The 11944-nt window shown below is 37.9% G+C and overlaps 1 long non-coding RNA gene across 1 annotated transcript; it reads left to right on the plus strand.

Annotated features, from left to right (window-relative positions):
* Positions 1-267: 267 nt before the first annotated feature.
* LOC122069727 lies at positions 268-2574 on the plus strand. The gene is made up of 2 exons (XR_006137524.1): positions 268-437; positions 2216-2574. It is a non-coding gene; the product is annotated as an uncharacterized LOC122069727 (long non-coding RNA).
* Positions 2575-11944: the final 9370 nt, after the last annotated feature.

Raw genomic sequence — 11944 nt, forward strand, 5'->3', positions numbered from 1 at the left:
GAGAAACGAGGTTACACTTAATTAATTGTTCCTTTTGTCTATTTAAGCCTACGACGTCGCTTTACACCTAAGTGATGCCCAGAGCTACCTTACATTGGTGATCGACAAGTGGAATTCAGAATACTGTTAGTACTGGGCAATGACCAGTTGAACAGTCTATAGAGGTTAAGAGCTCATTTTTGCAACCTTGAGAAACGAGGTTACACTTAATTAATTGTTCCTTTTGTCTATTTAAGGCTACCACGTCCCTCTGTGGTTCGTGCAACCTCATTCTCCTTCTGCTTCTTCTTCTCCTTGTTTCTCTTGTTTTCACGCAATGATCAACATTATTCTTATTCTTATTATCATTCTCCTTATCATTTTTATCATACTCTTTCATCTTGCATTTCCTGATAGGCTTAGGCCGGAACTCGAGAAGGCTAGGAAGGAAATGGAAGGTAAGCCATAAAATATTAGAATGAAGAACTTTTTTTTTTTTAAATGTTTATTTTTCATTTCTCATGGATTACATAAAATCAGCTTCATGGAATTGCACTTAATTTCATACAACCCTAACTTAGTTATCCTTAGCACAAATTACCTTTGTGTTATTGTAATGGACGAGATTCTTCTACCAAGTCCAAAACTGGGTGTAATATTTGAATGGGTTTAAGTTTCCCGCGCGGGTTTTTCACACTAAACACTGTAGCACACCACTGTACTATGCACTAGATTCACGTGTTTTTCATAACACCCCTTTTAAAAAAACTGTACACGGGCATCCAAGGTAACCTTCCCCCCGCAGAGTGTTGCGTAGAACTGAAGTTATGTGTCACTTGGGTAATGGAAGTGAATCACCTTTTAAAGACCTTTTTTTTTTTCTTGGTTCGGATTTTTTTTTTTTTTTGGGTGGGTGGGTTGGGTGGGTTGGGTTGGGTTGGGTTGGGGTGGGGTGGGGTAGGGTGTGTGGTGGTTGGGGAGAGGAAAGTGTGTTTAACCCAGAAGGAAAAAAAAAAATGCGTCAACTTGGATTGCAAGAACTTTCCTATTACCTAGGCAGTAAGAAACAAGTTAAGCTTTCTTACCCGTTGCTTTGTAATAGGATTTGATTTAATTAAGTTTTATTTTGTAAGTTGTAAAGGTCATAATCACTTCTTTTTCTTTGTAAGAACAGCCATAATCTCATATTATTTCTCTTTTTCATAAAGAAAAGAATTTTAGGATAGGCACGTTTAAAGCCCGTTTAGAGTCCGTTTAGACTTTAATAGGTTCCTAACCCGATTAAGGCCCGTTTAAAGAAGTCTGATTAAAGCCTAACACCGATCGACCAATTATAAACCATACTATGCCCCCCAAAGGTAAGCCCATTTACTTAAATGAGATTTCACGGTGCAAGCCTTCCAAATGATCAAACCCGATTAAACCCGACTGAAATCAGCCCGACCCATCCGATTCACCCTAACACACACACACGACTAGTTAATTTCCCTACTACAAAACCTGCCACCCTTGTTGAAGGTCATACTGATTTTCCTCCGCGTTAAAGTCCTCTCTCTCTCTCTCTCTCTCTCTCATTTTCTAACGACATGACATCTGTGGCATGTTCTTGGAGTTAAGCATATGTTGGAAGTTAAGATGCAGAAGATGTTCAGGATAAAACTCATGGTCATCATGAAGTTAAGCCATAACTTAACGGCGAACCTATCATTTTAATGCGTGACATGTAGTTGTATCTGATTTCTTATTTCTAAAGAACCATGTATTCTCTCTACAGATGACATCTCTCTCCCAGTCTTTTACGGTGGCTTCTTTGTCTTGTTGGTTCATGCATTTTAATTTTTTCTTTTCAATTTTCAAATTTTATCCATATTTTGAATTAAATATCCTTCGGCATGTATTTTTTTCTTCTAAATGTATTATTATTATTATTACTATTATAATATATCTTTTATTTATTTATTTTATTATTATTATTATTATTATTATTATTATTATTTTAAGTTGGGACTTTCAGCTGAGGCCTAGATATGATTCATGTAATTTGAAGTTGATTTTTGTTTTAGATTTATGTTCTGCTAATGGCCATGCCGAAGATGGAATAGAGATCAAAATAGATCCTTTTATGCTCTCATTCTTATCATACTTTTATTGAACTTTAGGAAAAAAAATCGCATACGTACTTGATATTAAAAGATTTGCGTACTAAAAGTTAAAACTTGAATCAATTTTTGTGAAGGGAAAATGCAATGGGAATATCGTCCTTTTTACAGGGGAGAGAGTGATTGACAGCCACTTCAGCACTACTTGGAACAATGCATGCATGGTATCCTTATAAATAAAGTACGCGTATGTGGACACCTTGGAGATGTATACTTCTTTGTATTTCCTAATATGTAATGGCAGCAAGTAATCCCCACCCCCCCCCCTCTCTCTCTCTCTCTCTCTCTCTCTCTCTCTCTCTCTCTCTCTCTCTCTCTCTTTATATGCATATAATAGGGGGAAAGTACTAATATTCCATAGTTCTAATGTGTACCCTTAATATAAATTAATGAACATCAATAATATATCAGCTTAATTTATGATCTCTTCAGTTTATATAGCTAGCTTCTTCAAATGGGATGCTACACTTCTGTGACTGATGTTTGGAGTCCAGACTCAATAGGGTTATGAAAAAAAAAATTCCAGTTTCCAGCAAGTCCAGATCCTCTGTATCCTCTCTATCCATACGAGGAGTGTAATGCTACCATCCACCAACGTTTCTAGCATGACAATTCTCCTAGTAGTAATGGATGAGTTCCATTAGAGTTGGAACCTTTTCTTTTCCTCCAAATTAATTAGGCAGTTGCAGGAAAGGAGAAAAACTTCATTATCCACAAGCCTGCTCGTATAGTCTATGTAGTGAAATTGCACAAGGTTCCATGTGGGATTTATACGTCCCCAAAATGCCATAAACGTATTATCTAGCCTATTTAGATCTTGAATAAAAATAAACACATGAAATAGTGTACGAAAATGTACTGTTCACCATGGAATTAATGATTCTTCTGAGCCATCGCTGAGGATGCCCTATAATGCAGGCCATGGAACCATAAGATTTTCTCTCTCTCCCTCTCTCTCTTCATGTATCTCAGTAGTGGGGGTAAAAACATACAAACATGGGATAAAGAGAGGACCAAGAGTACCATGTTTATAACCAAGCAATGCCATCCTCCCATTGAGGAAGCAATGGCTTTAGGACCCAAAATCCCTCAATTAACTCAACTATTAAGGGATAGATATAACTTACTTAGAATTCAAGCTATGAAATAAAATAAAATTAAATAATTGAATATTTGGTATATCATTGTGTGAGGACAAAGATCGAAAAATGATTCCTTCTTCTCGCCCCTTTCGGAGATGATCTCATTTTTCTCTCTCGCGGTTGCGATTCATCTCTCCATTATAGCGGTAGAGCCGGTTTCTTCTTTATCTTTCCACACTCCTCTTTCCGAGGTTGTTAGGGAATTTTTCATCTCTTTTATTGTCGATGACATGAAGGGGATGGGGAAAACAAGATATTTGGAGTCACCACTTAGGATTAAGGACCTAGAACCTTATTGGAGAGCCCAATACTGATCGAGGGATCGAGCTCGAGTGAGCGAACTTAATACCGATGAGGATATTGAATCCTCAAATTTGACTTTATATTTGGTTTGTTCCAGAGATTTGGGTCCGTATCAGGTTACGAGAGTGGGAGGTTGTAGGCACCCACCATGCCCAGGAAAATCTTTCTTTCTACCAAATGCTTGATTTCGAACTTTCTCCACCCCCCCCCCAACCCCAAGAAATTTGTGTAACCCTATGCAAACAAGCTTTCTATGTGTACTAGAGTGATACTATGATGAGAATATATATATATATATATATATATGGATGCAATAATAACAAAGCAAAATAACAATTTATTCTTAACTTACAGAAAAGCTGAGTAGCATCACCAATAGTTGTACACGGCTACATCGCATGTAAATACTAGTAACCACTACATGGAGCTATAAAACATGCAATAAAAGGAAATTTATCCTAAAAGTAGTAACACATAGAATGATATTAATTTTGATACGCTCCCCATATGCAATGATATGAAATTAACTCTAATTTACCTGCATGAAATGATGGGAATCACATTTAAACCTCCCACATGTGATAACGGACGTTATCCCTAATTTTATGAAAATTCGGGTAGTATAACGACAATAACTGATATTTCACATGCTGATGCAAATAACGTAACAATTGTACCAGGGCACTTTACAAGCTAAAATAATTAAAATGAATGACTAAATAAAATCTAAGGATGAAAAAATTTACCTACCCTTCTATACAAGTGTGTACAAAGATTCCTTTGACTCCCAAGAAAAAATGTCACTTTCGGCTTGTACTTCTAGATAACAGGGCTTTCATCAATGCTTTGGAACCTTCTAGGGTTTCCCAAAAAAATTCTGGGCTTTATAAGGTTCCTAGGATGTTTTGAGTTTTTTGGGGGGACTTTTGGGATTTTTCGGGAAAATCTGAATTTTTGTGGTATATTTGGCAAAAACTGCGGTTTTCTACTAACTCCTAAGGACTTAGGAAGAAATTTAGGGAATTTTGGGAATTTACGGAGAAATGAAAATTTTATGAATTCCCAAGGATTTTCCCTAAATTTTATCTATTTTTTTCGATATTTTTTCTTAAGTGAAGCCTTTATATAGAAAAACCAAAGTTGAAGGCATTTCAGTAAATATAGGGACTTCCAAGCATGGGCAGATCGTCCAAGCCTTGGCCAAAGGGGCCAAAGGCCTTGTTTAACCGGCCAAGGGCCTATGCAAGTTGGCCAGTTTGGTCCTAGTCAAATGAGGCAGTTGTAGCCGCCATCCAGTGCCAATTTGCATTGCTTTCAGGGTTTTTTGGGAAATTTCAACTTCGGGGAATGATTTGGGAGCTATGGGCATCAAGATTTTATGCACGAGATATCAATGGAATCATATCAATGAGTAATATAAAATAATGTAGGATTTGAGCATCTCTTATAGCTCGGTGATTCACGAGAATCCAAAGACGGAGAATCTGTTCTATTCTAACAGAATTCTAGGATTCCCGAGAATATTAGTAAACACCTCCAATCAACCCCACAATATTGTTGGGAAACATGTCCACACTCCTTGCCATGTTTTGGTGTTAACAAACAAACATACATCTTTAACTTGATTGATAGTGTGATTCAGCTTGAAGAAATCCTTAGAAGATCAAAGGTCGAATCAAGACATGAAGCTAAGCTTAAAGACATGAAACAGCAAACAAGAAGGAAAGAAGATGAAGGGCCAAAGAACGGAAGATTCAAGTGAAGAAGAAGATCACTATGATAGATTAAGTTATTTACAATGTAATTTGTAATGTCTACCTACTTATATGCACTCACCTCATGCATGTGCATTGCATCATATTAGAATGACTATAGAGCATGTCTTGACTAGGTATGGAAAGTCTCTAAGTGGTGTGGAACACACAGTAACCTGATCAAGGGTATTTTAGGGAATCTTAAAATCAGAATTAGGAGATGAATCCTTCATAGAAGTTGTAGGAAATTGAGTTGTGATTCTAACGCAACTAATCTCAGATCATTCTGAAGTCGGACCGAAAAGTTATGGTCAAGACACTGATGACTGGTCAGTATGACAGCAGTCTGTTAAAACAGAGCATGTCATGTTGGCGGTCGACCTGCTGGATGCCCCGGTCGACCGGACATGTCCGAGACCATAGGCGGTCGACCGGCTGGAAGCCCCGGTCGACCGGACATGTCCGAGACCATAGGCGGTCGACCGGATAAAAGTCCCGGTCGACCGGTGATTGCCTGGAAGTGCCCCAACGGCTATATTTTGCCTCAACGGCTCTTGGCGGTCGACCGGCTACCAATGGCGGTCGACCGGTAGACACAGAATATGTCCGTTAGAGCTTGATTCCCTGCCTAAAATGCTTCACTAAGCTCACCTATAAATACCTCTAATACTACTCATTAATCAATAATTAATCTCAACTTCAGAGAAGCATTATTTGAGTATTAGAAGTGAGAATTGGTCTACACCATTTCTTGAGTTCAAGTTCTTCATTTTACATTCAAGAGGAACTCAAGACCATCAACAAGTCTTCGTCTACATCTTGGCATTTACATTACAAGCATCAAGAAGACTTCAAAAGGTGCATTCATTCTATCATCATTGCATATTTCATTTGCACCACACCGGAGGTAATTCTCTTTTATTCCATTTCTCCATTTTCTATTTTACATTAAGTCTAGACTGTACTTAGGCTTGTGTAAGGATCCTCTTATCCTTAAAAGAGTGTAAGGTGTCTCTCTACCTTAAAGGAGATTGTAGGTGCATCTCTACCTGTAAAGGAGATTGTAAAGGTGTCTCTCTGCCTGTAAAGGAGATTTGTAAGGATACTCTTATCCGTGAAAAAGATTGTAAAGGTTTTCTTCCCTACCTACTGTACTGAAAGGGAGTACTAGTGGAATACCTTACAAGAGGATTCTTGTAGGGAGTGGACTAGACTCGGATTGAGTCGAACCACTATAAATATTGTGTTGTGTGATTGTGCCTATTTTATTTATTCCGCATTGTTTTAAATTACAATCACACTTGTGTTCTATACATCGAAAAGAGTTAAAATTTCACTAGTATAACCTATTCACCCCCCCTCTAGGTTATTCCAATTGGTATCAGAGCGGGAGCTCAATATATAAGACTAAGTTGTCTTAAAGTGAGTCAAAGACCATGACCACATTCCAAGGACCACCAGAAGGCATGAACGCCTCGAGACCCCCGTACTTTAATGGAGAAAACTTTTCTTTCTGGAAGTGCAGATTCAAGAATTTTGTGTGTGGTCACAACATTCTTGTATGGAGAGCCATAGAGAATGGACCATACATCATCACCAAGATAGTTGATGGAAAGACAGTACCGAAGGATGAAGGAGAATGGACGGCTGAAGACATCATCCTCATCCAGTACAACTTCCGTGCTATTACGTACCTTCAATGTGCTCTCAATGAACAAGAGTTCAACCGAGTCATTGCATGTGACACAGCGAAAAAAATTTGGGATATGCTTCTTGTCACACACGAAGGTACAGCAGAGGTAAAAGAAAGAAAGGTAGATCAACTTGTCTCTGATTACGAGTCATTCTCTATGAAAGAAGATGAGTCAATAACTTCTATGTTCACTAGATTTACTGACATTGTGAATAATCTTAAAGGTTTAGGCAAGACTTATACTAACGCTGAGAAAGTCAGAAAAATCTTAAGAGCCTTACCTGCAGCTTGGAGACCCAAGAAAACAGCAATCGAAGAAGCCAAAGATTTGACGAAAATCTCCTTGGACTACTTGCTTGGATCTCTCCAAACGCATGAAGTAGAGCTGAATGCCGACAAACCAAATTCTGAGAAAAGGAGAACCATAGCACTAAAATCAACTCAACCTATCGAAGAAGTAAGTGATGATGAAGAAGATGAAGAATTCGACATGGAAAAGGAAATTTCACTCATCACGAGGAAATTCAACAAATTCCTCAAACAGAAAGGAAGATTCCAACATAAGAACAAATCCTACGGTGATAAATCCTATGGGGAAAAAGGTAAAACAAAAATTAAACCCAAGGGAATTCCTACTAAAGACATAGTTTGTTTTGAGTGCAGAAATCCTGGACATTTCAGAACTGAATGCCCAAATAAATCAAAAAGAAAGGCCTATGCAGCTACATGGGACTCAAGTGATGAAGAAGAGAAAAGTGAATTTGGAGAAGAAGTCACCAACCTCGCCTTGATGGCCATCGGAGATGAAGAACAAGAGGAATGTGAAATTCAACCTGAACTTTTAGTAAGGGACTCTAATGAAGAACTTCAAGAAGCCTTTGAGGCCCTATATGAAGAAAGTATAAAATTAGAGTCTGATAAAAGTAAACTTGAAAAAGAGGTTGAAACACTAAATAAGAGAGTGGAGGCACTAACCTCAAAGGTAAGTGAACTGGAGGAAGAAAACTTTAAGTTGAACTCCACCCTCTGCACCTTTACCCAGGGGCAAAAGAACCTTAACAACCTTCTAGGTTCTCAAAGGAAGAGTCCAAATGAAAGAGAAGGACTAGGTTATGATGGACAAAATCCATCTAGAAATGGGAATCCAAGAAGGGGTGACCAAAGAAACCAACCATCCACCTCCTACATCAAATGTAGTTTTTGTAAAAAGACAGGACACTCCATAAACCAGTGTCACTCCAAGAAAAGGAAGAAACCCAACTCTCAAACTGAGAGATCAAGAGTTAACCATGCCTACTACTACACACCCCTAAGAAGGCAATATAGGCCTCAAGAAAACTTTAGACCTATGCCCAGGTATAGAAAAACCCAACCTCATAGAGAGTACTCTATTGAGAGGCCCCAAAGGCAATTCCAAGGATATAAGAACTATCCTAGGGAGACTTATAGACCACAAGGGAAATACCAAAACCAAGGACTCTATAGATACTATACTCCACAAAGATCAAATGGATCTTATGAAAAACAGAGGACTCAAAGAAACCTAAGGCCATTCCAAAGGCATAACCAAAATCCTAAAAAGTACAAAACCATTTGGGTTCCAGTCAGGAAGTTTGACACTAACAATGATGGACCCATGAGATTATGGGGACCAATGTACGATTAAATTTCTGTTATAGGTTTGCTTGAAGAATAAGGTGGAAGCTGAATGGGTCATCGACAGTGGATGCTCCAAACACATGACATCCAACAAGAACCTATTCTCAAGCTTACGGGACTATGATGGAGGATGGGTCTCCTTTGGAGATGACAGCAAAGGAAAGATTGCTGGTATTGGAAAAATAAAACTTGGAGGTATTTCAATCTCGAATGTGTACTTTGTGAAAAATTTGAACTACAATCTCCTTAGTGTAAGTCAATTATGTAGTATTGGATACAAAGTAGAATTCAATGTCTCCCACTGTTGTATTAAAGATACAAATGGTAATCTAATACTAAAAGGATCTAGGAAAAACAACATTTATGTTTGTATACTTGATGAAGTAAGTTCCTTAAATGCATGCTTGGTTTCTAACAATAGTGAATCTTCATTATGGCATAGAAGACTTGGACATATAAATGTCAAGTTGATTCAAACCATAGCATCCAAGGATCTTGTGAGGAACCTCCCTAAAATCAAGTATGAAAAAGATAGCTTTTGTGATGCCTGTCAAAAAGGCAAACAAACCAAAGTTTCCCACAAATCGAAGAATATTGTCTCTTCCTCTAGACCATTAGAACTACTTCATCTAGACTTATTTGGACCTATCAACATTTCTAGTATGAGTGGTAAAAATTACACCTTTGTAATTGTTGATGACTACTCTAGGTACACTTGGACTGTTTTTCTGAAAAATAAAAATGATGCCTTTGATGAATTTGCAACTCTATGTAACAAATTGCAAAATCAGAAAGGGTATACTATAACCTCTGTTAGGAGTGACCATGGAGGAGAATTTGACAATATAAGTAAATTTGACTTATACTGCAACAAGTATGGTATTGACCATAACTTCTCCGCTCCTAGAACACCTCAATCAAATGGAGTAGTTGAAAGGAAAAACAGGTCATTACAAGAGACTGCAAGGACTATGCTTAATGAATACACTTTGCCTAAGTACTTTTGGGCTGAAGCTGTAAATACAGCATGTTATGTACTAAATAGAATAATCCTTAGACCTTTGCTTCTTAAAACTCCTTATGAACTGTACTTTGGTAAAATACCAAAAGTAAACTACTTTAGAGTATTTGGATGTAAATGCTTCATCTTAAACACCAAAAGTTATCTTGGAAAATTTGATGCAAAATCTGATGAAGGAATATTCTTAGGATACTCACTCAACAGTAGGGCATATAGAATTTTTAATAAAAAATCTTTAATGGTTGAAGAATCTATGAATGTAAGATTTGATGAATCTTTACCTAATGATTTAAATAAATCTCTTGCTGATGATGATAATATTTTAATTGATGAACTTAAGAACAAAACTAATGATATTTCTCTTAACGATTCAAATGATGTTACCATAGAAAAATTAGAAACACTACCTAAGGAAGTCATTCCTCATAGGAATCATCCCTTAGAAAACATCATAGGAGATCTAGATGGAGAAATCCAGACTAGATCTAAAACCCGAGAGGTATGCAATCACACTGCATTTATCTCAAGGATCGAACCCAAGAACATAGAAGAAGCACTAAAAGACAGTGATTGGATTATAGCTATGCAAGAGGAGCTTCACCAGTTTGAAAGAAGCAAGGTATGGGAACTTGTCCCTAGACCTGACCACCACCATCATTGGTGCTAAGTGGGTCTTTCGTAATAAACTGGATGAAGATGGGAACATAGTGAGAAACAAAGCAAGATTAGTTGCCAAAGGATATAACCAGCAAGAGGGAATAGACTATGATGAAACCTATGCACCAGTAGCAAGGTTGGAGTCCATTAGAATGTTACTAGCTTTTGCATGCCATAAGAACTTTAAACTATATCAAATGGATGTCAAAAGTGCCTTCTTGAATGGATACATTCAAGAAGAGGTATATGTTGCTCAACCTCCCGGCTTTGAAGACCCTAAGTTTCCAAACCATGTCTATAAACTTGAGAAAGCTCTATATGGACTCAAACAAGCCCCTAGAGCTTGGTATGAGAGATTAAGTACTTTCTTGATAGAAAGTGGCTTCTCAAGGGGGAGGATTGACACAACCCTGTTCGTGAAGAACCTGAAGAATGACATACTCATTGTTCAAATCTATGTAGATGATATCATTTTTGGCTCAACCAACGAGAGAATGTGTACTGAATTCAGTAACAAAATGAGCAATGAATTTGAAATGAGTATGATGGGAGAGTTAAATTTCTTCCTTGGACTTCAAATAAAACAGACTGATAATGGAATTTTCATAAATCAAAGCAAATACACCAAGGAGCTGCTAAAGAAATTTGACATTAACAGTCAAAAATCTTCAGACACTCCAATGAGCTCATCCTTGAAACTAACCAAGGATGAGGATGGACCTTCTGAGGATGTAACTAGATATAGAGGCATGATTGGAAGCCTTCTATATCTAACAGCAAGTAGACCTGACATCATGTACAGTGTATGTGCATGTGCTCGGTTTCAAGCTGATCCCAAGAGATCTCACCTCACTGCTGTAAAAAGAATTTTTAAATATCTGAAAAGCACTTGTGATGTTGGGTTATGGTACCCTAAAAACCAACCCCTTGACTTGGTCAGCTTTTCTAATGCTGACTTCGCAGGTTGCCATATTGACAGAAAAAGTACCAGTGGTACTTGTCACTTTCTCGGCTCTTGTCTTGTCTCTTGGTTTAGCAAGAAACAAAACTCCGTTGCTTTATCTACCACAGAAGCTGAATATGTTGCAGCTGGTAGATGTTGTGCTCAAATCCTTTGGATGAAGCAAACTCTCCAGGACTTTGGAGTGCGGTTCGAATCTTGCCCAATCATGTGCGATAACACCAGTGCCATAAACTTGAGTAAAAATCCCATTCTACACTCAAGGGCAAAGCACATTGATATTCGACACCACTTTCTACGAGACACCATTCAAAATGGTGATGTCTCTCTAGAATTCATTGAAACTGATAAACAACTCGCAGATATATTTACTAAACCTCTTGGTGAAGAGCGTTTTAGTTTCCTAAGGAAGGAACTTGGCATTTGCAACCCGTTTGGCTGAATAAACATTCTTTTTGAAAAATTCTTTTCCTAAAGCCCTGGACTTGAAAAATCCTTTTCACAGCCAAAAATTTTTTTGGTTCTAAAAATTTGTTGGACTCAACCGGTCGACCGCCCCATATACCGGCCGACCGGCACTGACCGAATGGTTTGACGGTCGACCGCCAAGGACTTC

The sequence above is a fragment of the Macadamia integrifolia genome, unplaced genomic scaffold (genome assembly GCF_013358625.1).
Source record: "Macadamia integrifolia cultivar HAES 741 unplaced genomic scaffold, SCU_Mint_v3 scaffold692, whole genome shotgun sequence".
Lineage (NCBI taxonomy): Eukaryota > Viridiplantae > Streptophyta > Magnoliopsida > Proteales > Proteaceae > Macadamia > Macadamia integrifolia.